The following is a 26,090-nucleotide window of genomic DNA, read 5'->3' as shown; positions in this document are numbered from 1 at the left end:
TAACCATCAGCCAGCCAGGCAGGCTGATTGTCTTTCAGAAAGACAAAGAGACATTTACATGGACACAAGGAGAAAGTGAGACAATGAGCAATAGCGGTGCGTGTGTAAAATCCCCGGGGAAGCCAAACCAGGYAAAAAAAGCCATATTACAACCTATGTGTTGTGATAATTGTATTGTTTGCTCTATAACCTGTTAGTTCATATGCCTTGACATCATGATGTATAGGCCTAAGGCTGAGACAATAAGAAGCCCCATTGGCAGAATACATTTAACCACACCTTTATTTCGTTACAAAGCCGGAGTACAACCTCTGTCCTGTGAAGTCCAGAAAACATATTGCATGTAACAAACAGTTACATGACCTACAGCGTGGTCAAGCGAGTTAATGTTTCCGACATTTTCAGACCACTAAACAACTATTGATTTAGAACCACAGAGAGTTACCGCAAGTCGCAAAGAAAACAGGAGATGCCTCCACTATTCCAGCACCATTTCATCTTCAACATTTCAACATCATCAGATCACCTATGCTTGGTCTAATACAGTGACAAATTAAAGATACCAAAAACAATGTAGTCCAATCAACGTAAGATAAATATGATGTGGCTGTCCTTGGATCTGATTTGTGTGTCGTGTGTGCAAGTAGAAGAAACATGTTGGCTCACCCTACACCCTCCTCTTTCATGTTGACTAAACGGTCTATCACTTTATCATACAGTACCAGCTTTTTTTGTTGTTGTCCTAGGCTACCTGGCTAAAATGCTTGCTCGCTAGCCTAACGTCCTTTCATGGGCAACGTTAGCTAGTTAACATTAGCCTTCTACATCTAGCTACATATTGAACTTCCATCCTCTCAATCCAGGGGCACAATATGAATATGTGGTTGGATCAAAATCACCATTATAATCATTGGCTAGCAGGGAAAATTAAGTAAAACCACATGTCCAAATCCCTATCCATCCATTGCTAATTTCAGAAAAGGACAAATTTAGCTAGCTAGCTAGCCACCGGAGGACAGCAACACAACAAGATGCAACAATTCAAGTTGTTTCTGTCAATTAGGGATTTCTCTTGATGTGATGAGAAAGAAGCCAAATCAAAACTGTCTTCCCTTGACACTAGCTCAGTTTAGCTCAGCGATGATTGGCTATTATTATTATCTTTTTAATTATCAAGGGATGCCAAATGCTCGCTGGCTTCCCTGCATTCAGTGCTACAGGCGGCAACAATGTCATACTCTTTATGACCAGACAGCATCACAGCGATGGCCTACACATACAGAGACAGAGGGACGCTGTTTTGCTCACTCGGATCCTTTCTCCACATTCAACCTCTTGTGAATTGAAGGAAAATTATGAAACACAAAGAGAAGAAAGATACATTATTTTGTTACTTTTTTTTCTTGGTCATTTTTTTGGGGGAAGCCTGGCTTCCCTTGGCATCCATGAATACACGTCACTGACAACGAGAGAGAAACAGATACAGGCATTAGCTGTAGGAACATGCTTTCGGTCCAGTGTTCCCCATTAATAATTGATCAGTGAATCTGGATGACTCCAGCTCTACACAGCACTTAAAATGGCCACCCTGCCAAATCTCTATTCATCTCCTTATACCACTACAAAAAGACAGGAGGACCTTTACACACACAACACACACACACATTTCAATACAGCTGATGGAATAGAGATGGCAGAGGCGTGAAAAATTGCAAAGAAAGAAAGGGAGGGAGAGGGGGAAGGGAGAAATGAATAAAGAGAGAATGGGTGAGGGGGAGAGAGGGCGAATCAGATGGCAGAAGAGCGAGGAGAGGATAGGGACTGAGCTGTGATTGCCTGACCTTGGGGGTGAACACGCTCACACATACACCCGCACACATACGCACATACACATGTGTGCACGCGGACGGCCAGACAGTGTGTGAAGAGCCTGGAGAAGAAGTGCAACTAAAATGGTGGCAATACTCCTGCCTCCTCCCACACGCTTTCCCTTCCGCCTGTCTCTCTTACGTGTTCAACTATTATTTATTTCAATAGCTTCACTTTTACCCTATGGAGAAAATGTCCTTGTGTTCCACCTCTGACATTTTGCAGTATATTGTGTTATGGGATCGAGTATTCAATCACATATTGGGCACTTCCAAGTATGTGTGTGTGGGCCAGAGAGAGAAATACAGCGAGAGAGAGACAGAGAAAGGGACTCCGGCTGAAGTGGGGGAATGGTTCTCTTCTCATCTGACCTCTGTGAGACTAAACTTTGCGAGACCCAGTTTTCCAGGCAGGGTCAAAGGGGAGGAGAGAAGAGAGGGATTAAACATGGAATAYTAGCAATGCAGGGGGATTGAAAGAGGGAGAGCACCGCCTTAGAACCATATGGACGGGTTGATATCGGGAGACTGTGTGCATTTAGCATGTACCCATGCAAACACACAGCGCTCTCCGCGTTGTTAGCTCTGCCTGTGGGTTTCAGTCACCCCTGGTTCCTCTTAAGGTTTCTTCCTAGGTTTCTGCCTTTCTAGGGAGTTTTTCCGAGCCACCGTGCTTCTACATCRGCATTGCTCGCTTTTGGGGGTTTTAMGCTGGGTTTCTGCTGATGTAAAAAGGGCATTAAGATTACATTTGATTTGATGTAATATCTGCTAACACAATAAAGAGAAGGTCTAGATAGTGTTTTTCTAACCCTCAGTTAAAACCCTGCTCTGCATCTCACTATGGAAAAAGGTGCTGCCCTTATTGGATAAATGATAGTGGAACATGCAGATTGTTTCAAAAGKGACATGAAATGTACCTGAACCCTTTTCATGATTAAAACACGTAACCATAGTTTGAATAGAGGACATTAAGATTTTGTGGAATCTCATACCTTACATTTATGGTGTGTGTGTGTGTGTGTGTGTGTGCGTGTGTGTGTGCGTGTGCGTGTGCGTGTGCGCGTGCGCGTGCGCGTGTGTTTAAGGTTCTGTTTATTTGCTGTATTTTGGCAGCAGCCTGTCGCTGTTTTAACATTGCAGAGCTCAATACATTTTAGTGGGAGGGTTGCTGAAATCCTTGGGGTGGGTGTGAAAATGTTAGAGCACCCATCTGTAATCCCTAATCCAGGGAGCGGTGTGAATATGCAGGGTGACTACTGTTTAATCCTAATCCAGGGGCCCATTTGAGTTCCTGAGATAGAATTGGTCTGACCCCCATCCTGAGATCCCTGCTACTGACTGTGTACACACACACACACACACACACACACACACACACACACACACACACACACACACACACACACACACACACACACACACACACACACTAGCTGTGGTTTCCTACCATGGCTTAATTTAGTAATGCTCTGTATTATAGGAACTTGTGGAGCGAGAGACGACTGGGTCCACAGAAGCTTATAGCTGCTGCTGCTTTATGGCCCTGTGATAGAGAATATAATGGAGTTCACCCAGAAAACGTGTGTGTGATGTGTTTGAGAGTGAAAGGGTGTGTTTGTGTGTGTATTTATGAGAGAAACTGTCTCAATATATACTGTACCATCAGACTGTGTGTGTGTGTGGTGTGTGTGTGTGTGTGTGTGTGTTTATATTGCTCTAGACTCTGTAACCTCTGAAAATGTGTGTGTTGGGATGTTTCTCCAGTGTGTAACCTCAGAGGGTGTGTTGTTGGGATGTTTCTCCGGTGTGTAACCTCAGAGGGTGTGTGTGTTGGTGTCCAGCTCGGTGCACATGGAGGAGTCGTCGGTGATGCAGGGAGCGCAGGGGGTTCTGGTCAGAACTGGCCGACCGTGTCTAGCGCCGCCGGAGGTAAGAGCCAGGCAGTACACCACACACTGAACTGCTCTGACCCTGACCAGACCAGACCAAAGCAGAATACAATCAGACTAAGACCCTGAGCAACCCAGGCCAATGCAGAACAACTCAGACTATCAAAAACCAACCCAGACTAGCTAAGCCAGACCTACCCAAGGACAATCCAGACCAGTTTAGGCCAACTCAGACTAACTCAGACTACCTCCGACTTTGACTGGCACAGTGTAATCCAGACCAACTACGGCATAACCAAAGGGAGAGTCCAGGTTCTCCATCGCCCTGACTCCTGCTCACTGCCCTTATCCACTCAGAGATGAAATGGCACTGCTCTGTGGGTGGAGATTGGTATCCGTAACAGGAAGAGAGGGACCGGAGAACAACAGAGAGAGAGAGAGAGAGAGAAAGGAGTCCAGAGTCAACAGAGTAGATGACCTGATAAACATCAGGTTGTTTACAGAGGCTTAGAGAGCTGGGACTCAGAGACATCAACACAGACCCATATTAACCATGAACACAACTCTGATTACATTCTTCCTCTTAGCAGTTTCTCTCTCTCTCTTTCGCTCTCCCATACACACCCCATTGTGATGCAATGAAAACTTGCCTTTTTTTTAAAACAAAAATCACATTCGTCCCCCACGTCTCGTAACCCTGGTGACTGTTCTTGTCACTTCTGTACTTCTCGGATGATGAAACGGGTCGTGGCTCCCTGCTCTCGGCTGCTCTCTACCTCATTAGCATACTCATTATGACCGCACAAGAAGCATTAACATCTGACTCAAGGTCAGCACCTTCCGGAACAGACGTGTTTGGGTGGAGAGGAATCAGACTGGAATTGTGTTATGTAGCAGGGTCCAGGGAGGGAGGGAGGGAGGGGGTAGGGAGGGACGGGAGGGAGGGGCGAAGTAAACAAATGAGGAGTGGGACGTGAGAGAATTGTGGAGGATACACGAGAGATAGAATAGGGGTGGGAGAGATAGCATGGGTGGGCAACAAGGAAAGAGATACGCGATGACAGTCGCAATCTGCTGAGTACAGATTAAGGAAGGTGATTTGGGTATTGTAATTAAGGTGGTTACTGAGAATTTGGAACAGATGCGCGGGAGACTATCTCTGGTGACGCCATTAATCTCATAGACTCAGGTCCTGGTGGCTACCTCCGTACTCCCCATAACACGGGACAGGTGCATATAACTAGCTCAGTCTCTGGGTCTCCTCATCTCTCTCTGCCTTTCCATACTGCTATACGTCCTTTGTCGGGCTTAGCTCCTTGGTATGACAATAGGAATTCGAGAAGGGAGCAGACCTGGAGATCTAGGAGAAAGGAAAAGCGGAGTGTGTGACTACGCACTTAGGCGGACTGCCATACAAGAAACTGTGGGATCCGACGTTTCCCGGACTTTCTTTCTGCAGTCCTGTTGGAATCTGCTGTGTCTATCTGGGTTGTTCTTGTTCTTGCATCATCCCCCAGAATCATCTCTACAGGGAAGGCAGTGCTCTTGTGGAAATAACCTCCTTTGTAGCTGGTTCAATCTAGCCTCTTCCTCTCACTATCTTCGCTGACTTTGGTCCAAGCCATTTTCTGAACACCTGTTCACTCGTCATCTCTACGCCATCGGCATGCTAAGATCTCGGTGCTTGTCTGCGTATATTGGTGCCGCTACGCTGCTAGTCGATACTTGCTCATCCTCTTCTGGTGGATGCTCTCTCTTTCTCTTCTCTCTCCTCTCCTACACTCTGCTTTCTCACTCGATATTTTGTAATCGAGTTTCTGCCAGACTCGACGGAAGTTGCAGCCTTCGGAAGACGCAGGGGGTGACGTGAGTGGGAGGGGCAATATGAATGGGTGTGGATGATGCAGATCTTTATGGTTGGCATGGAGTTGTCAGTTGCGAACGGGGTAGGACCAGGATGTGGGGAGGGTCAGATATATTAAGACGTGGATGGAGAGGAGTAGCTGGGTCGCTATCGTGAGGGATTCATGTAATGAGTGGGTGACTGTGGTGTCATGAAAAGTAAGAACGAGTTATGTTTGCTTATATGAAGCGGTGAGGTCCATGGGCTATGATCACGCTCGCTGGGTGGTTGTAGAGAATGGTCGGCTGACAAGGATCGTGGGAGCTCAAAACTCACCCTGTCCTAGAGAATAGTGAGCAAGTTTAGTGATGTAAGCATTGGACTTAATTGCATCGCAATCTTGCACAGGTGTCAGAGGATAGTTGTTACGGAGATAAGAATGATGACCGGGGACACAGATCTGAGATTGTCAAGATATATGATCTAAAGACATATATGAAAATAGTACGTCACTTGAATACATGTAGAGTCTAATCGTCATCTTCAATTGGTGGACACGCTGATTGCAGATAATAGATCTCATTCGGGTTGCGTAAGATCTGCTGTGCTCTGCAGTGTTTAGTGAAGCTGAAGTTAATTTGTTACTTAGTCAATATGCGCAAGCGTGATGAGAGTAGGTGTGCTCAGCTATGTTACATACTGACACATGGTGTGGGTTTGTGATGCATTTGGCGGTTGCATAGCCAGTCTATGTATGCTCTCTATGTTACGACTGTATAGAGTACAAAGAGGCACAGCTTGTAGCTCGCCCCTGTCTGTCTTTCCCCGGCTAGGTTGATACCATTTGCTTCGTCTCAGGGATGGCTGTTGGACGTCGCGATTGTGTGTTTATGCTGTGTGTAAGAGAGGATGTAGGAGTGTATGTAGGGTTAGTATTGGTCGTACCTGTTAGAAAGCAGAGACTCAGTTGTGTGTGATGTCATGAATATCGATGGTGTGCTTGGTGGTGTTAGATTGTGTGGTGGTTGACTTGTGTGTGTGTGCTCGAATGTTGGTATGGAATAAGCTGGTGATGGTGTCCGTGTGTTCGTTGACCTGTGTTGTGTGTGCTGTGCCTGAGCCGTATAACATGCATTTTTCGTCTTCCTTGTCCGTGATAATGTTAGGATAAGCTATACATCTCGCACTGGTATGGAAGAGATTGTTATATGTACAGTTCTGGGAGGACGTCTAGCTACGCCCAGATTAACAGACTCACATTAATGAAATCAGGATTCTGCATGCTGCCTAACTCTATTACTCTCCTCTCTGCTTCCATCCATCCCGCCATTTCACGGCTCTGTTTCTAAAGCAGGGGCACGCACAGGGATTCACAGAGGGCTGTGCTGGATCTGAACAATCCCCTCGGGAAAAATTGGTAGAGGGAAGAAAAGAGAAGGAGAGGGAGAAATGTAGAGCCAGAGTGAAAGGAAGGAGAGGAGAAATGGAGAGCAGTGAGAGGGAAGAGAGGGAGAGAGGAAAGGAGGGAAGAGAGGGATGGGGGGACTGGGAGAGAAGGGGGAGAGTGTGACAATGAGTTGGAAAAAAGAGACAGAGGCAGAGAGTGAAAAGGGGAGAGAGGGAGAGGGGGAGGGAGAGAGGGATGGAGGGGGTATGAGGCTGCTGTTGCTAGGGGAGAGTGTGTTGCTAGGGGAGAGTGGTTGACTCGGAGAGCGAGAGAAAATGAGGGAGAGAGAGAGAGAGAGAGAGAAAGCTCACAGCATTATTCTCCATCAGCACTGTCGCTGTGACGCCCAAGTCCTACCGCTTCACTGGAGGATGCAGTTTCCACGGCAACCATTCATAGCCCTGAACTGAGTGTCGAGAGAGATGAAGAGAGAGAAAGAGAGATGAAGAGAGAGAGAGAGATGAAGAGAGCGGAGAGAGGGTGTAAGAAGACCATTACGGAGGGAGAGAGAGAGATGGAGATGTGGACGTGAGTGGGCTGTGAGGTTGAAGCTACGCAGGTGAACAGAGAGAAATAGGGAGGTGGCTGCTGGTCAAATAAAAAAAAACAAGCGTTGGATAGAAAAGAGGGAGAGGTTGTGTTAGCTAGAAATGGTCTGAGGAGGGCATGACGAGGGGAAACAAGGAGAGAGGGAAGGAGAGAGGGAAGGAGAGAGTTAGAGAGGGAGACTGACCTACATACACAGGGCCGTGCTGTACTGCAGAGGTGGAGGCAGGTTTATTGCAGGTCTGTATGCATCACTGCTCTATTTGATGACAGGGACACACACACACACACACAAGCCTGATTTGATGAGGGGGGACAGGAGTCAACAGCAGCTTGCACCTGACGAGGCAAACGGAGGACAGCGGATGAAGGAGAAGGGGTAGAAAGGGCAAGAGAGGGGGAGGAAGGGTGAAAGAAGGAGAGAAAGGGGTGGGCCCTGCCCTCCTCCGGAAATAAGCTCCACGGCAGGTGGTCCATCCTGTGTCCCTCTCCCTTATTCAACCTCCTGGAGTCCAACCATATGACCACAGCACGTTGTTGGGTTAGATTAGGGGAGGGTGGAGGCGTAGAATTCTAATTTGATGAATGCAGAGATGGAGGGTTGAGGATGCTGCTTTCAGTTGCTCAAGCAGAGGCTCTGTGGTGGTAGTATTGTTATGTGGGTAGGTCTGCTGGATAGAACTCTCTGGAACCTGCCTGGGGCGGAGAGCCAACTCAGGAGGGGAAGCCTAGACCAAGTTGTTCCTCTTTGCTCATCCAAAAATGCCTCCCCTCTTCTCTTTTTTCCTCCCCTCCTCCACCTCCTTCCTTCCGATCTTCGCAGACTTTCTATCTCTGTCTGTCCTTCTTTTTTGTTTCATTTCTGCCCCTCACCATTTCATTTTCTGCCTCTGTTTCTTTTCTCACCCTCCCTCTCGCCTTCCCTTTCTCTCTCACCCCCCTTCTTTTTCTCTCGATCTCACTCCCCCTCTCTTTCTCACCCTTTCTCTCTCTCTCTCTCTGCTTCACTTAGAATAAATCCGTTTCTAATAGTCTGCTAACAGTCATGTCACTGTTAATGACTATATCATCCTCATTAGTAGCACTGCTCTCATTTAGATGAGACACACACACACACACACACACACACACACACAGTGGCAGTGGCACCTCTTTGTGAGGCTGTTGAGGACGGTCTCTTGGGAGAGCTTGTCTCTACCATCTGTCACATGATCCGTCTGGGCATCACACTTCAAGGTGTACACACACACACACACAGTGAAGAAAAACACGCAATCACTGTCACCAACACGTACTGTAATTTCTCATTAAAAAAAAAACACACACACAACCAGTCGCCATAGTTTATTTTTACACACACACGTACACTTGCTCCTTCATGTTGCCGTTACCAGTCAGGGGAATATATGGTGATTCATGCAGACACACATATACTCCTGTCACTACCGAGGCACAGGCAGAAAAATACAGATGCACGAATAACAATTAGGTTTTGAAGAGACAGCAGTATCGCTTAGGGTTTCTGTCCTCATAATACACAGTCGCACACGCACTCACGCATGCACACGTATGCACACACAGTCACACACACACGGAGCGCAGCTGTTTTGATAGTGAAGGGTGGGGTCCCAGCGTTTCACTACACCCGCAATAACAATCTGCTACATATGTGTATGTGACCAATAAGAATCATTTGATTTGCTATCARAACAACCCATTATCTTCTAGCACTGCGGCACCTCTCCCTCTCTAAAACAAATCTGCACCTTCAGGATTTTTAGTTGCAGTTTTTCTGCCTTTCTGGGTGGATCGCATTTCATACCCGCATCCCTGTACTTCCTCTCTCTCCTCTTCTTCMCTCTCTTCCTCCTCGTCCTCTCTTCTCCTCCTCCTTCCTTCATTATGTAACCCTGCACTGCGCTCCACTGCGCTTCTGCTCAAGCGGCCGATGGATCGTGGAGCTCCTGGATGATTTTAAGTCACTGTGAAAACCTTGGTCAGCAGAGAGAAAAAGGGAGACATGCACAGAGAGTTAGAGAGAGAGAGAGAGAGAGAAGGAGAGAGAGAAGGAGAGAGAGAGAGACAGACGGAGAGAGAGAGAGACAGACGGAGAGAGAGAGAGACAGACAGAGAGAGAGACAGACGGAGAGAGAGACAGACGAGAGAGACAGACGGAGAGAGACAGACGGAGAGAGAGACAGAGACGAGAGAGAGAGAGAGAAGAGCAGACGGAGAAGAGAAGCAGACGGAGAGAGAGAGGACGAGAGAGATGGCGGGAGATGGCGAGAGAGAGCGGCGAGACAGGCGGAGAGACAGACGGAGAGACAGACGGAGAGACAGACGGAGAGACAGAACGGGAGAGAGACAGACAGACGGGAGAGAGACAGACAGACGGAGAGAGAAAAGAAGACAGACGGAGAGACAGACGGAAGAAGACAGAACAGACGAGAAAGAGAATGGAGAGAGAGAGACAGAGAGTTAGGCTACATTAGAGGAGTGTATTGCTTTGGATATTTGTTTCTGAGAGAAAAATAATACACGTTTATGTATAAGTTCTGAAATACTTGGAGTGTGTTGGGCTATGATTCTGATCTTTGGTAAAGACAGAGAGGAAGAGGAAGAGACTCAGAAATGTAGAAACACAACAGAGAGAGATACACATATACAGAGAGGGTGTTATGCTGTGGTCATCCCAGTGTAAAATGAATCCTTCACATCACTAATGTGCCTCTTAATGAACAGTGATTGACAAGCTGTTTAATTTCCAATCATAATAACGTTGCCATAACAGTGATMGGCATAATTAACGCTCTATCAATCACTGGAAGGGACGGGTGTTTGCTGGACCAGGTTTCACGCTAGATTAGACGAAAGGTCAGAAGAAATGAGAGACTTCGAGCGGGAGGAAGGGTGAGTAAGGGAGGCAAGTAAGAGAGAGAGAGATTTTTCCAATGCAACAGCCATCGACAAATCAGACAGTGCTCAGGCCCCTCCTGTACTCCCTGTTCACCAATGACTGCCTGAGTCTCCAACTCAATGATCAAGTTTGCTGACAACACAACAGTGGTCGGCCTGATTGCCAACAACGACGATATAGCCTACAGGGAGGAGGTGAGAGCCCTGGTGGAGTGGTGCCAGGAAAATAACCTCTCTCTCGACATCAACATAACGATCGGCTAATTGTGGACTTCAGGAGACAGCAGAGGGAGCACGCCCCCATCCACATTGACAGGGCCACAGTGGAGAGGGTCAAAAGCTTTAAGTTCCTCTGCGTGCACATCACTGACAACCTACAATGGTACACCCACACAGACAGCATTGTGATGAAGGTGCAAATGCTTAGCTATTAAGACACTCACAAACTTCTGCAGATGCACCATTGAGAGCATCCTGTCGGGTAGTAGCACCGCCTGGTACGGCAATTGCACCATCCGCAACCACAGGGCTCTCCAGAGGGTGGTGRGGTCAGGCCAACGCATCACCGGGGGCACACTGCCTGCCCTCCAGGGCATCTACAGCACTTGGTTTCACAGGAAGGCCAAGAAGATCATTAAGGACCTCAGCCACCCGAACCACGGGACTATTCACCCGCTACCATCTCGAACAAGGGGGGGCCAGTCCTCCAGTCCTCGAGGGCCTGATTGGTGTCACAGTTTTGCCCCAGCTAACACGCCTGACTCCAATAATCACCTAATCATGATRGTCAGTTTAGAATGCAATTTGATCAGCTGTGTTTGCTAGGAATGGAGAAAAATTGTACACCAATCAAGCCCTCGAGGACTGGAGTCGCRCACCCCTGATCTAGAAGGAGGAGACAGTAGAGGTGCATCCATGCTGGGACCAAGAGACTGAGAAACATCTTCTATCTCCAGGCCATCAGACTGTTAAACAGTCACCACTAGCCTGCCTCCGCCCACTACCCTGCCCTGGACCTTAGTTAGTGCTCTAGCCGGCTACCACAAGGCTCTACCCTGCACCTTAGAGACTGCTGCCCTATGTACATAGTCATTGAACACTGGTCACCTTTAATAATGTGTACATACTGTTTTACCCACTTCATATGTCTATACTGCATTCTAAGTCCAGGCTCATCCTATATAACTACTGCTGTACACACCTTTTCTTCTCATATACTGTCCATACTGTCTTTCACCATTTATATGTATATATATTTAAAAGATTGTATTGCCAGGTATTACTGCACCGTTGGAGCTAGAAACACAAGCGTTTCGCTGCACCTGCGATAACATCTGCAAATCTGTGTACGTGACCAATAAACTTTTTGGGGGGGGATTTGATTTAGAGGTTGTGGTTGTGTGTGGATCTGTGCTGGGCGAGGCATGTGCCTTTGTTGCCCTCCTGATAGGCGAGAGAGAGGAAGAGCGGGAGTGAAGAGTGGGGAGAAGGGAGAGTGGGATGGGTAGAGGGAACGAAGGGGGAGTAGAGGAAGAAGGTCAGGTCAGAGAGGGAGGGAGCGACGCTGGGAGYGAGGGAGGGGAAAAAGATGATTGGAGCACAGACAGGTTTCCTGTTCCTGTTTGATTGACATGGCTCAATCAAAACAAAGAGGAGGAAAAGTGGAGGTTTTCCCCCAATATTGAGTCTTGAGGGCAGGAAGCAGTATGCATCCAAACATATAGACAAGGAAGCATTAATGGATTCAGAAAGTGGAAGAAGAAGAGGTGGGAGGGATTCATTCTGACCAGGATTTTGACATGCAGTCAGACCCAGTCAGAGCCGGTCCTGACCTCCCTGGGGCCCTAAGCAAAATTCTGCTAAGGGGCCSTCCTACCTGACCCGTGAGCCATGTCAACCATTTGCCATTGGCACACAGTCACACCTGACACCCAGTGCTCCTCCCTCCTTTAAAACAGTTTGCTCCATCTGTCGGTCWAAGAATAAGTAGATCTATACGGAACAGAATGAGGTGTAAACAAACAATATTTATTGAATAGAATATTTTCTACAGAATCTTAACATAAGTGAATATTAACATGAACATAAAGAAGAAATAGTAGAAAATAATTAAATATAACACTGAGCTTTGGCTCTGCTGCCTGGTAATTAGTCCAGTCCTCAAAATATTATACAGTTAGCTTTGGCTGTACAATGTAAACATAAGCCTATAGGCAATGGCTGCAGCTATATGTCTCAAAATAGTCAAATAAAACCTATACAGCTGTGTGTTTAACTTTGGTTCCCTCTACAGCCTGGGCATTTTCAGCATCGGCATGGCCACCGGTCTATCTGGYCTGTCTGGAAGAAATTGAGAAAATATGTCACATAGTTAGTTAAGCAGTCATTTACACAAATGCACTTCTGCCGTACAATCTTAAATGTTACTAAGTGCGTAAACATTTGAATGTTTGAATTAAAATCTTACCATCAAAATATTCCTCTTCTGCACTTTCTTGAGGCAAAGTCACCAATGATGTCATCGTAGGACATGCGTTTCCCCCACGTCATGATTTATGCTCAAGATGGCCAGACCACTCAAACGTTCCTGTGACATGGAAGACCTCAGGTAGCTTTTGATGAGCTTTCATTTTGAAAAGCTCCTCTCTGCCGATTRTACTGATACTGGTAGGGTGACTGCAATTCTTCGGGCTATCCAAAAGGCGAGGATATAGAGTTCCTCCAGGTGTTTCTCGCAGAGAAAGGAAAGCAGCTCAAAGGCAGTCATCTTATCTGATGGCAGATCAGGTACATTCTGAYTCTCGTGTGCCAGATCCATTCCACTGATGTCACAGTCATCTCTGAAGGTCAGATGTTTTCAACTTCCACACAGGGACTCTTTACAGATTCACTGGACATCTGAGAGGCACTACTGAAGTTCAGCAGCACTCCATATGTGSTTTTCACCTGGTTGAGTGTTTCAAATCTCTCATCCATGGATGTCACAGCAGAGTCGACCACAATGCTGAAGTAGTTGACTTCAAGGTTTTTCAGTGCGTCAGTCACTGGTTCATCGGGAGCCTCGTAGCTGAAATGCCTCTTGCTGTTTCTCAGTCTCTTCTCTTTCAGAACAGGCTCCACATTCATTTCTTCACAAATGCTTTTTGGCTGTTGTCTGGGCCTCAGAGAATCCAGTTTCCCGGTATGTAGTGAGGGCCTTTGCATATGAGATTACYTTCTCTGCGATATCCAACTGCATTGAGGRGGATTGGAGGAGCGTATTCACCTTGTTTGTCATTGTCAGTATCTCACACCATACGACACAGCAAATCAAGAAGCAGTGGGACCCAAATTCCCCTGCAAGTGCTTGTGCCGCCACTTTGGCCACAGGATCGTTGATCGCCTGTCTGGCTTCCAGTAATGCATCCCGAACCTCAGAAGCCTGATACCTGATTGCCTACTCTCCCATTTGTGTCACTCCATGACTTCACAGTTATGTTCACGTGTTTCTTCAAAACACTCCATCTTTGTGMGCCAGCTGAAAAGAAGGTGAAGAGCTTTTGCACACGCCCAAAAAACCCAACTGCAGATTTTGAAGATTTGGCAGCATCTGCAATGACAAGGTTTAGAGTGTATGCTCCGCATGGGACGAGCAGGCTCTGGGATTTTTTGGGGAGCAGTCTGGCCTGTACTCCTTGGTGCTTGCCCTTCATGTTGGCCCCATTATCATAAGCTTGCCCTCTGCAATCTRCAAATGGAATCTTCAGCTCGTTCAGCTTATCTAAGATGACAGTGGTGGACATWTTCAAGCCTGTTGTAACCTCAACATTCACAAAGCCGAAGGAAGTGCTCCTTGATCTCTGGCTTTCCCTTTAAAACCACGCTTCTCAGAATAATGGACATTGGCTCCTGGTGACTATGTCAGGTGTACAGTCCAAGATAATGGGGAAGTACGTTGAGTCTCTTACTTGAGTCACTATTGCTTGCAAAATCTTGTCACTCACAATCTGTATCAGCGCATTCTGTGTGCGCTTCCCAAGGTCATGAGCATGTGTCTCTCCATCTTTAATTTTGCTGAGCTGGTTTTCCATAACGAGGTCAAATTTTTCCAGTGATGCAACCTCTTTTAGGAAGTTTCCGTTATCTGGTTGGAAGAGTTTGTCTGATGAACCCCTGCATGCTAGGTTTCTTTCAGCCAGAGACTGGGGGATACTTATGAAACGTGTAAGGACATCCCGCCATCTCTTTCTTTCAGCCTCCAAAATTGTCATTTGTATCTGGTCAAGAGTCTGTCCCCGACTTAGGCGCAGATCAAGTTCTCGCCACTTATATTGTTTGTGTGTTCAGGACTACCCTCGTGGTGTTTCAGAATGGCGTTGATATTTGACCAGTCAMTCACGCCTTCCTTTATTCTTTTGTAGTCTTTTGTAGAAAAGAGCTTACAGGAAAAACAACACACAGCGTTGTTTTTGATTGAGTATGAAAGCCAGCTCAGAAAAATCCAGTCCTGGTTTGAATGGACCTCTGCGCACCAACTCAGTCCTCATAAAGTCTGTTAAGACTGGGGGCCATTCTGCTGGGTCATTTGGTGGAGCAGCAACTGTTCTATTAGGGTCTGAGCTGCTTGTATCTGATGCTGGCTGTACACCTCTGGTTGTGTTAGTACTGGCTGAGGCTGCCTGTACTTCACCTGGGTCTGTGTTAGTAATTGCTGAAGATGGCTGTATTGGATCTGTGTTAGTATTTGCTGAAGCCAGCTGTACTGGGTCTGTGTTAGTACTTGCTGAAGCTGCCAGTACTGGGTCTGTGTTAGTATTATCTGAAGCCGGCTGTACTGGGTCTGTGTTAGTTCTGGCTGCGGCTGGATGTGGATCAACTGAGTCTGTGCTTGTCCTGGCTGATGATCCAGCATCTCCTCTACTGACAAACTTAAGCATAACACTTGTAAATTATAGATAACAATACTATTATTAATTTTATCAGCTGCATCAGGCCCATTCAAACTGTCTCCCCCAGATTTCCTTTTATACATTTTCAAATATAAAATACTATTTATATTATGGCTTGGCTGAGTACTTGATGGTTATTATTTACTTAGAGATGTGCATCCATATTGCCCAGTATGCCCAGCTAAGCAACACTTTAAATTCAATATATAAATCAATAATCACTGTCAATCCATTGCATTCCATCTTGCATTAGTCCAGAGTTGTAACTAAACCTTGACTGAGAGACTAGATAATCATTGTCTTGTTTTAAAAGTGTGTGTCTATGAGGAGTGCCATCACGCCCATATATTGTCTGGACTGGTCCCCACAGAGGTTGCTGCTAGAAAGCACGAGTTTCATTTCGTGCACGCGCAACGCGGTTTATCTTTCACGAGCTGCCGTTTATAAACACRGTTGCCGTTTATCAAACGTAATGAATAGTTGTATTTCACTCTCATTTTTGTCAGGCACAAAGTCACAGAACACAGCCCTGGAAGTGGCTGGCAAGCAAGCAAGACACAGACAGACCAAGAGATGCACTGCCCAGSTAGGTTAGCGAGACAGACAGACTAGAGAGAGATGCACTGCAAGCTAGCACATCAACTTAACGTTCCTGTTATTTGCTGACATCAAACTTGGAGGGGAGAACACAAGTTTACCTGATTGCTGTTCCCGTAATTCCCTCTCATGGTTTTTATCTTCTCTCTCTTCGTGACCAGAAGGATAGTTCCGTTTCATCCTCTCATCGAAGTTGTAAACATTGACACCCGCTTTGACACGAGGGGAAGGCGGGGCCCTTGTGTAATTTGCGGGGCCCTACGCAACTTGCGTAGTGAGCGTATAGGGCTGCCCGGCTCTGGACCCAGTCATGGGGCTTTTGACTCGGTCATGATATGTCAGAGACAATCAAAAGGCTTTTTCTACCCAGCTGTAATGTTTTTGACCCTGTGTAATGCTGCTTCTCTCCTCTGCCCGGCCCTATCAGGTCCTGCTGCATCTGTCTGCTCTCCATCACAGTGACTCAGGGCCGGCTGCGGGCATAAGCATATACAGTATACAGTGCCGTGCAAAACTATTCAGCCCTCTCGGATTTATTCACATTTTTGTGTGTTAAAAAGTGGGTTTATTTGTACAAAATACTKTGTCATGTCAAAGTGGAGGGAAACAGATTAATACAAATGAAATAACTTAAATAGAGTCGTTGCATAAGTACTCAGACCCTATGTTTAGGKAAGCCTAAATTACTTCAGTGATACAATTTGACTTAACAAGTCATATAATAAGTTACATGGACTCACTCCGTGTGAAATATTAGAGGTTGACATGATTTTTGAATGACTAACCSTTCCTCTGTCCCCCATCCATACAACATCTGTAAGGTCCTCAGTCAAGTATTGKATTTCAAGCACAGATTSAACTACAAAGACCAGAGAGCTTTTCCAACGCCTCACAAAGAAGGGCAGTGATTGGTAGATGGGTACCAATAACAAATCAGACAATGAATATCTCTTTAATCAATGGTCAAGTTAATAATTATGTATTAAACCACCCAGACACATCAAACTGGACTGCAGGACAGGAATGAAATTGCTCAGKGATGTTACCATGATGCCATTGGTGATTTTAAAACAGCTACAGAGTTCAATGGCTGTGATGGGAGAAAACTGAGGATAGATCAACAACATTGTGGTAGATCACAATAATGTTCTAAATGACAGCATGAAAAGAAGAATACAAAAATACAGAATACAAATATTCCGAAACATGCATCTTGTATGCAGCAAGGCACTAAAGCAATACTGCAAAAAAAACACGGCAAAGGAAAACACTTTTTGTCTTAAATGCAAAGCGTAATGTTTGGGGCAAATCCAACAAAACACATCACTAGGTAACTGTCTTCTTATTTTCAAGCATAGTTGTGGATGCATCATGTTATGGGTATGCTTGTCATCGGCAAATACTGTGGAGATTTTTAGGATAAAAACAAACGGGATGGAGCTAAGTACAGGCAAAATCCTAGAGGAGAACCTGCTTCAGTCTGATTTACACCAGACACTGGGAGAGGACTTCACCTTTCAGTAGGACAACAACCAACAACACAAGGCCAAATCTATACTTGATTTTATTACCAAAAAGACAGTGAATTTTCCTGAGCGGCCAAGTTACAGTTCTTACTGAAATCTAGTCACGATCCCCAACATCGTGACASAGCTTGAAGATTTCTGAAAAGAATAATGGGAAAATATTGTGCAATCTAGTTGTGCAAACTAAACTTTTATAGACTTCCCTGAAAGACGTACAGCTGTAATCGCTGTCAAAGGAGCTGAATACTTATGTAACGACTATATTTTAGTTATTACTTGTATTATTTTTTATTAATCTATATGTGTATATATATTATTKTTTTTTCACTTTGACATTTTTAGATTGGTAAATTAGTCTTGCCAGCTACCAAAACRTTTAGTAATCATGGCTGAATTACCGACCGGACATGAAGGGCACTTGCCCAGGTGCCATGACCTCCAGGGGTCCCCCATTGATTTTTTTTTAGCCACTGTCACTCAGATATCATTTTAACATGGCATAAGTCATTGCAAAATGTGTGGAACGTGCTGTAAAATTGCACATTTTTCTCTCCGCACCATGGCAAAACAAATAAACMTACATAAAATTAGTTATAAACCTGCAACATTTTCTCTACGCTCCATGGCAAAATGTGTAGAATTTCAGGAAATTAACTTTATAACCAAATCTCGCTTAGGGCCCCCAATGGGCTGGAGCCGGCCCTGCAGTGACTCATCACTCTCTGGGGTCCTATTTGTTTTTGACTTTATGTTTGCATCAGGGGCATGGGTGTCTCTTCATCTGCCTAGATTGTTTTAGACAGGAAATTACCCAGGGACAGCATAGCTGAGCAAATGCATTTTAGAGTTAAATACCCTACCACTTTCTACGATTGCTGTCTTTCCCTTTCCCCTCTCATTCCTCCTCTCTTTTATCATTTTCCCTTTTAAAGAGCAGAATTGGATCACAATGTTGGCTGGGAGTCAGATAAGGGCATTAACCCAAGATTGATACAGACTATCCCACTGTCGAGAGAGAGAGAGAGAGAGAGAAGAGAGAGAAGAGAGAGAGAGAGAGAGAGAGAAGAGAGAGAGAGCAGAGAGAGAGAGAGAGAGAGAGAGAGAGAGAGAGAGAGAGAGAGAGAGAGAGAGAGAGGAGGAGGAGAGAGAGAGAGAGAGAGAGAGAGAGAGAGAGAGGAGAGAGAGGAGAGAGAGAGAGAGAGGAGAGAGAGAGAGAGAGGAGAGAGAGAGAGAGAGAGAGAGAGGAGAGAGAGAGAGAGAGAGAGAGAGAGAGAGAGAGAGAGGGAGAGAGAGAGAGAGAGAAGAGAGGAGAGAGAGAGAGAGAGAGAGAGAGAGAGAGAGAGAGAGAAGGAGAGAGAGAGAGAGAGAGGAGAGAGGGAGAGAGAGAGAGAGAGAGAGAATGAATCTGTCTCCTACTCCTCTCTTCCTTTTATCCTCATCCTCTGTCTGAAAATATAAAATCCTGAACCAACACTTGCATTTGACTCCTCCCCTTTGCTGATAGCTACTTTATTGGGGGAAAGTGTACTTACGAGGCCTGTGATAGGTGGTTGTCTCAGCTAGCTATCTTAAGATGAATGCACTAACTGTAAGTGCTCTGGATAAGAGCGTCTGATAAATGGCTAAAATGTTTTTAAAAAGTCAATGTATGTGTGTCCGACTCTATCTCACGGCGCTGATGTCACAATCAGTGAAGGTCAGATAGCACTCCTGGCTTGAATAGGAAGTAAAAAGGAGGACTATGTGACTGCTGGAACTCTGTGTCTGTTTCAWTCGGCCAATCTGTGCCCTCTTACAGAGTAGGCAAAATGGCCGCTGGTAGTGAGGATATTCCCTATAATCTTTCCCCTGCGTCCCAATTCTCTACCTTCMAGCATTGGCTAGAGACAGATGTGGCCATATTCTTACACCACTCATTTCCTTTTAAATCCATGAAGGGAAGTGAATAAGTGCACACTTTAGGTAAGAAGGGTAAAGAATTGGGACATAGCATCTGTATCAATGAGAGGGGGAATAGGACGGCGTCCCATCATCCAGAAAGGCTTGCTGCAGTGTTTGACTCCWTAAGAGYGATTAGGAGTGTGTGCAATGCAGGGGATGTCACACTCTCCTGACGCCCAGCCTGGATTTACTCCCAGAATCCATCACTCTGAGCAGCTCCAGCAGAGAGCCCGGGCTAGTACAGAGGGGGTGAGAGGGAGGAGGGAGAGTAGGAGGAGAGAGGCTGGGAGGGAAATAGGGCTGCAAAGATAAGGGGAGGGAGAGAGGTGGAGAGGAGAGAGCAAAGTCGGGTAGGGAAAAAGGGTGGGGGGAGAAAAATAGAGAGGGAAGAAAAGAGAGGAGAGAGGTCGGTTAGGGAAAGGGGGCGGAGGAAGGAAGGGAAGGAGAGGAGAAGAGGTGATAGGGGAACGGGAGAGAAAGCGGGGGGATAAAGAGCTTCATAAAAATCTGCATGTTCCATCATTTTTATCGTTTTTTTTAATGTTCACCAAGTGCCAGAGAAAATGTTTTTGTTTCTTCCCTCTACTTCTTTTTATAGTACTTAGAAATGTTTTGGGCAACAACAAAAAAAACTATTTTGGTTCCTTTTGAATTGAGAGAGGAAGCGGGAGAAGAGAAGAGTAGGGTGGCACTAGAATAGATCAGTGATCTAGCTCCGTCTTGTAGTTCTGAGCTCTGCTTGGTTGTCATTGAGGCAGACTACATCTGTGCTGCTATTCGTGTTCCTTCGAGCCGTGTAACAAGGCCTCCCCCTGGCCACTTCAATCACTACCTGCTGGATGAGACATGTACTGGCTGATCACAACTTACTTACTGAACTCTTGCCCTGTACCAAATGATGGGTCTCTTTCCCATGTGGTGCTTCATACTAATTTAAAATAGTTTTTTTTGTTCTCTGTTTTTTRCCCCTGTACATGTTTATGTATTCAGGATGCCTTTAGTCCATCTGTCAAGAAAAAGCTATGTTAATGGYAATTTGAGCTGAAAGTACTACCAGAGCCTGTCCTACTAACTCACCAATAGAGGCAGGGTTAGGGAGGACAGGGACTGGGGAGATGGCCTTCCATACCCTGGGTGTTGTATGAGGCCAGTCCTCCCTCTTCCAGACACTGTTCCTTCTGCTTGGATGAACTCTGTTTTGTTAAACTCCCCTTTGGAGGGAAGTCAAAAAAAAGAGAGAGAAATAAACAGTGTAATATGTGAAGGAAGCATCGCAACTAGGTCATAGCTGTGAGGAACGAGGCAAAGTGGCGTGGGGTGTGTACGTGCGTCGGTTTGTGTGTGTAATGGGACTCAGTCGTTAGAACAGTCCCCTCMGGATCCCTGGGTTGTCAGGGTGGGGTGTTAGCTCTGTTACATGCACCCCGGCTCATCAAACCACACACGCCTTTTGAACGCAGAGTCACGGTGAGCTGGCTGTTTGACTGACTGGGCACCTCTGCCATCCCCTTCCCCATCCCCTTTAATGAGGAGTTATTMATGTGAGCGCCGCTACCCCTTTAATGGTGTTGTTTATGTGTGTGGAGGAGCGTTCTCTCTCCTCGGGCAGATCGACGGGGTCGGGTTGGGAGGGGAGAGCTGAGAGCCGAGAGCCGAGCCAGGTGTCGCTCTACTCTGCTCTGCTGCAGTGAGTCCTGATGTGTGTCGAGAGACTGAGGGAGAGCTGGCAGTTTATAGAGGTCGTTTCACACACCGTCGTTCTCAAAGTACTGAGTACAGACTCTTTAACTAACTGGAGACCACTTAAAATGCTGAGCGTTTGAGATGGTTTAGGTCGCCGTTGTTTCGGCTACTTACTCACGCACACGCACACACACATAAGGTAAACACTTCTATTGAAAAGACACTATCTCCATTTACCTTTTTTCTTCTTGGCGCTTCAGTGGCGATCTGTGATGGAAGTTGAAAGCGCAGTCATCTCCCAGAACGAACGCTCGGCGTGTAAGCGGCTTGTTGACTTTCCGTTTAAATGCCATGTCTTTATTCCCTGACCTTTCCCCGCCTCTCCCTGTGTGYTGGAGCGCTTCGTGTCTCGTCCCACAGCGCCAACCGGGGACCCTAGCCGTGGCAGAATGGACACTTTGATCCTGTGCTGCTTATCAGTGGACCGTTTGAGAGCTTGCATTCTGAGTCGCCACCCCTTCCTTTTGACTGGTGTTATGGCTGRTTCTGTGGKTTAGMGACCGATTAGTGACATCACAATGGGAGTCAGGGTGATCAGAGAACTCCTGTGGGGGACGCTTCAGCATGGTGTTGACTGTGTGCTATGGGGGCATCACCAATGGATGCTATGTGGGAAGAGTCTGACATGGCAGAGGTCTTTTCAAGAAAGTGTCCAAGACTATGACCACCAATGACAACATTGACAGTTGTKCCAATGACATTGTTGTTTACAACCATCTTACAACCCCCTCGATATAGACGATATTGATGACAATGGTTGTGAGAGAGATGATTCCAGRGCAACATTAATAACAATTCGTTGTTCTCTGTCTCTGTCTCTAGATGCTGAGGGTGGAGAGGTGTCCCCACCCATGGGAGCCGGAGTGGACAGTAACAGCTGGCACTTRCGTTACGGCGCCGGCGGTCCCGGAGGACCCCCCCAGCACCTGAAGCCCGGCGAGGTCCCCCCCGAAGCCTTCATCATCCCTGGATCGCCCGCCATCATCTCTATCCGCCAGCAGGGAGGAGAGGACGACAAGAGCGACTTCATCAGCTTCGGAAAGAAGGAGGAGGCAAAGAAGAAGAAAAAGAAGAAGAAGGAGAAGAAGGATAAGAAGGATAAGGGGAAGGATGACGATGAGTAGAGGAGGGAGGAGGAGGAGGAGGAAGAGAAGGAAGGGGAGCTGTTGAAACAGAGGTACCAACCAAAGTCCACCAGGAAACAAAAATAAAATCATTTTAGACCACAGGTGAAAAGAGATCCCCAATTCTACTTCATAATCTCTGGCTCAGTAACACAGACAGGCAGACAAAGTCACACTGCCGTAGTCTGCTCTATACCCACCCCTGCGACAAAGATAATAGCCCAAATCTCTCTGGTAAAAATCGGCTTTACCAAGATTATTGTAGATTACTGTCGCCTCACAAATCCCTTACTGGGGTAATTGATTAATCATGCCTTGATGAGAAAAAAACAGATTGATAAATGTTCCTCCATGCCCCCTGGTGCCTATACACCTTGAGCCAAACGATACCCTCCCTACTCTTCTCAGCGAGGGGACGAGAGCCACTGTCTCCCCTCGCCCTCTGCTTTTCACCCTCCCACCCACGGATACGTTGGCACCTCTGTCTTACCCCTTCCCACCATGTTGTATAATTCACTCTCTTTGAGAGGAAAAGAAAATCCAACAGCAAGAAGAAAACAGCTCTGTGCCAGCCTCGGAAAAAGAGCAAAAAAAAAAGGAAATGACGAGAAGAAAGTAAACTGAAGACTACACAACAGAAGACGAGTTAAATGTTGGTGATTTAGAGCTGGACACTCACACTTGTAAATAGCACGGGAGAGAGTTGCTAAAGCTGAGGRTAAAGGCTAACATGACACTGCTGCTGCGGCTTCCTATCGCGCTCTCTAGCCGTCAGTGTTCCCTGTGACGGCAAGGAAAACATGGCTGTCAATGACAAAACACATACACGCTGACACACACTCGCTGTAACAACCCGGACACTGAGAACACCTGAGAACTGGAGAGAGGTAAAAAATATAATAAAAAATACAGGAGCAGCCAACAAAACAGCATTGTGTTTAATACAGAACGCAAGCTGTACAGAACGCAAGCTTTTCCCCAGCAACACAGCAGTCTCCTAAGCAGTACACATGTGTACAGTAGATCTACTCTCTCAGGGTTGGCACAGCAGCATCCCCTGCAGTTACTCCTGATGGGTTCGCTCACTTCTCTCTTTTGGGACAACCAGATCCTTCTCTCGCTCAATGCAAACAGATAAAACGAGGGATSGAGAGAAAGGGGGAACACTCTTCAGAGTCTCTTGAGAACGAAAGAGAGAAGAGTCCAGTTGAGTTGGCCTGTGATCCAGTTTTGTTGATCTGAGCTCAGTTGGAACCTTGTAGAATAGCAGGAACGTCTCTAGCTAAAGAGGATCTCTTCTACTCTCCCCTGCCACTCAGCAAAAGCCTGAGGCTTTCTGCTCTGAATGTTTGGTAGCAACCATCACTTACCTGATATCCGACCCGATCCCCATCCCCCCCACCCCCCCCCCCGCCCTTTCCACTCCCTGCCCCTACCCACAGATTCTCATCCCCACCCTTACACCAACCACAGACTGCTTCTTCACGTGATGATGATGAATCTGTGAAACTTTTTCACTTTCTATTGGTTCTTGGAGAAGACCCACGATTTCCTACTCTGTTTTGTTAGCTTTAACTGCTCTGCAGCGCTTCTGCTTGTCCCACCCCCCTTMCCCTCGGCCTTTCTCTTTTTCTGGCCATGGACTCCCCCTCTAACCCCATGTTCTTTCAGGGTGAACTGGGAAGGCTGAACATTGTGGTGTGCTGGGAACAGCATGGAGTAATGTGGAGGAGGCCTGAAGAACCCAGTCGGGACCGGGGTTCCATTATTCTGAGTTCTAACGCCAGATGTCTCCGAGTGCAAAACGGTTGAGTGCTTTTAACTTGTGAATACTACGCTGTTCATTCCTGTTTGTGGTCACTGGCGAGAGGGGGCGAGGTGGGATGGGGACAGGGATGGGGTGGATGTCTGGGACATGGTTCTGAGGGCTAGGCCTATCCTCCATGTTCCTGGGTACACGTATATCTCGAAATTGATTGATTATGATTGGTGAATCAAAACAGTAGGTCATCCATTGGCTTTTATGTACACGAAAAATGTAGTTAGACTTGCTCTTTATATATGTGGCCTGTGCATTAATAAATGCAATGTATACGCTAATTATTACATTATTAATGAATAAATAAATAAGAGCATCTAAGGATTCCCACCCCACAGCTCTATCCCACCAATCCCCTCTCAGGAGGTTTTGTAAAGGGGCGGAGACATGCTTCAGCCCTGCTTCGATTGGTTCCCCGTTCCCCTGCCTGTATGTCGTTGCGACGCCCCCCCCCCCCCCCCCCCCACAGCTCTATCCCACCAATCCCCTCTCAGGAGGTTTTGTAAAGGGGCGGAGACATGCTTCAGCCCTGCTTCGATTGGTTCCCCGTTCCCCTGCCTGTATGTCGTTGCGACGCCCCCCCCCCCCCCCCCCCCSGTTTTGCGGCTCAATATGACGTCACTCCACTAAAGCGGCTGCTGCATGTTCGTCTCAAAGGAAACTCAAACAATATAGAGATACAAAATATATATATAGAAATAGATGGCTATGATTTTATTGTTTCGTATTATAATTTGACTTTATGACTCCCACAGGAGATATGTGTATGTACCGTCTCTGTCATGCATCTTCTACATATTACACCCRCCGCACTCCACAAGACAGTGGTGTTGTATGACGTTAACTAAACCTTTTCGATATTTGTAAATGCTGTTGTGTGATGCCCTTGAACTCAACTCTGTTCATTTTGTTTTTATGGAAATAGGATTTTCGTTTTTGAGAACAAGCAACAACAACTAAAACGTTTTGTGTCCGGCTTTGACATGATCTAACTAACACTGTAATATTGTAACTGAAATATGTATGATCCTGTGATGAGCTATCCTCTTCCCTTTCACTCCCTTTCAACAGAAAAAAWAACAAAAAAATAACCACAAAAAAAGAAGACAATTCCTATGTAAAAATTGTATATGTAGTGTATGCTTGTGTTTAGTGAGCGTTCACGCTGTCATTCTTTTATCAGCGTATGATGGTGACCAATGGTGGCGCTGTCCTGGCCTACTGATCAGTACAGATCTGTTGTGAAACCTTTTTTGTACACCTGCTCATCTACTGTGACGGTGAAGTAGTGAAATTTCATTTCTTTCWGTTTTTTTATTTGACCTAAATGGATACAGTGGTAATGTGTTTTGTTTATAAATCACTAAATAAAAATTTTCTTTCATAAAATGAGACTGACGTTGTCGCCTTGGAGCTTGCTTGGAAACAGGCATTCACACACACACTCTTCCTCTTTGCACGAACAGCACAGTTGCAATCAGTACACTGTAAKAAATAATGTGCCCCTTTTACGTAAACATTTTTTGGTAACTATTTGCATCAGCKTTTTAAGTAAATCCAAAAAGGAGTATAATTTAAGTATAATATACTTCGCTTTTAGTGCATCACAAACTCAAATACATTGAACTTCGTTTTATCAGGTTCAGAACAGTTTTTATTTTTTTTGACCTGCTTAAGTCCTTCAAGTCCTATAACTAATGTTATAAGTTTGATATACTTAATGTAATCAGTTACAGAACTAATATTGTAAGGTTAATTTGCTGAATTTACTCCGTATCGTAATTGATATTCTATGTTTTATCTACAAAWGTTTTTTTGCTCAGTTACTTATGGTTCTCAGGTTAGTTAAATGTATGTAACCTTAGTACTCAAATATATACTCACAAATATACTTAAAAAG

The 26,090-nt window shown here is 45.9% G+C and overlaps 1 pseudogene; it reads left to right on the top strand.

The window, feature by feature from the left end:
* LOC111965603 (protocadherin alpha-C2-like) overlaps positions 1-25,584 on the top strand; it is a 38,334-nt pseudogene extending 12,750 nt beyond the window's left edge.
* Positions 25,585-26,090: the final 506 nt, after the last annotated feature.

Source organism: Salvelinus sp. IW2-2015, linkage group LG6.2 (assembly GCF_002910315.2).
Source record: "Salvelinus sp. IW2-2015 linkage group LG6.2, ASM291031v2, whole genome shotgun sequence".
NCBI classification, from domain to species: Eukaryota; Metazoa; Chordata; class Actinopteri; order Salmoniformes; family Salmonidae; genus Salvelinus; species Salvelinus sp. IW2-2015.
This window is presented reverse-complemented; position numbering and strand designations above follow the sequence as displayed.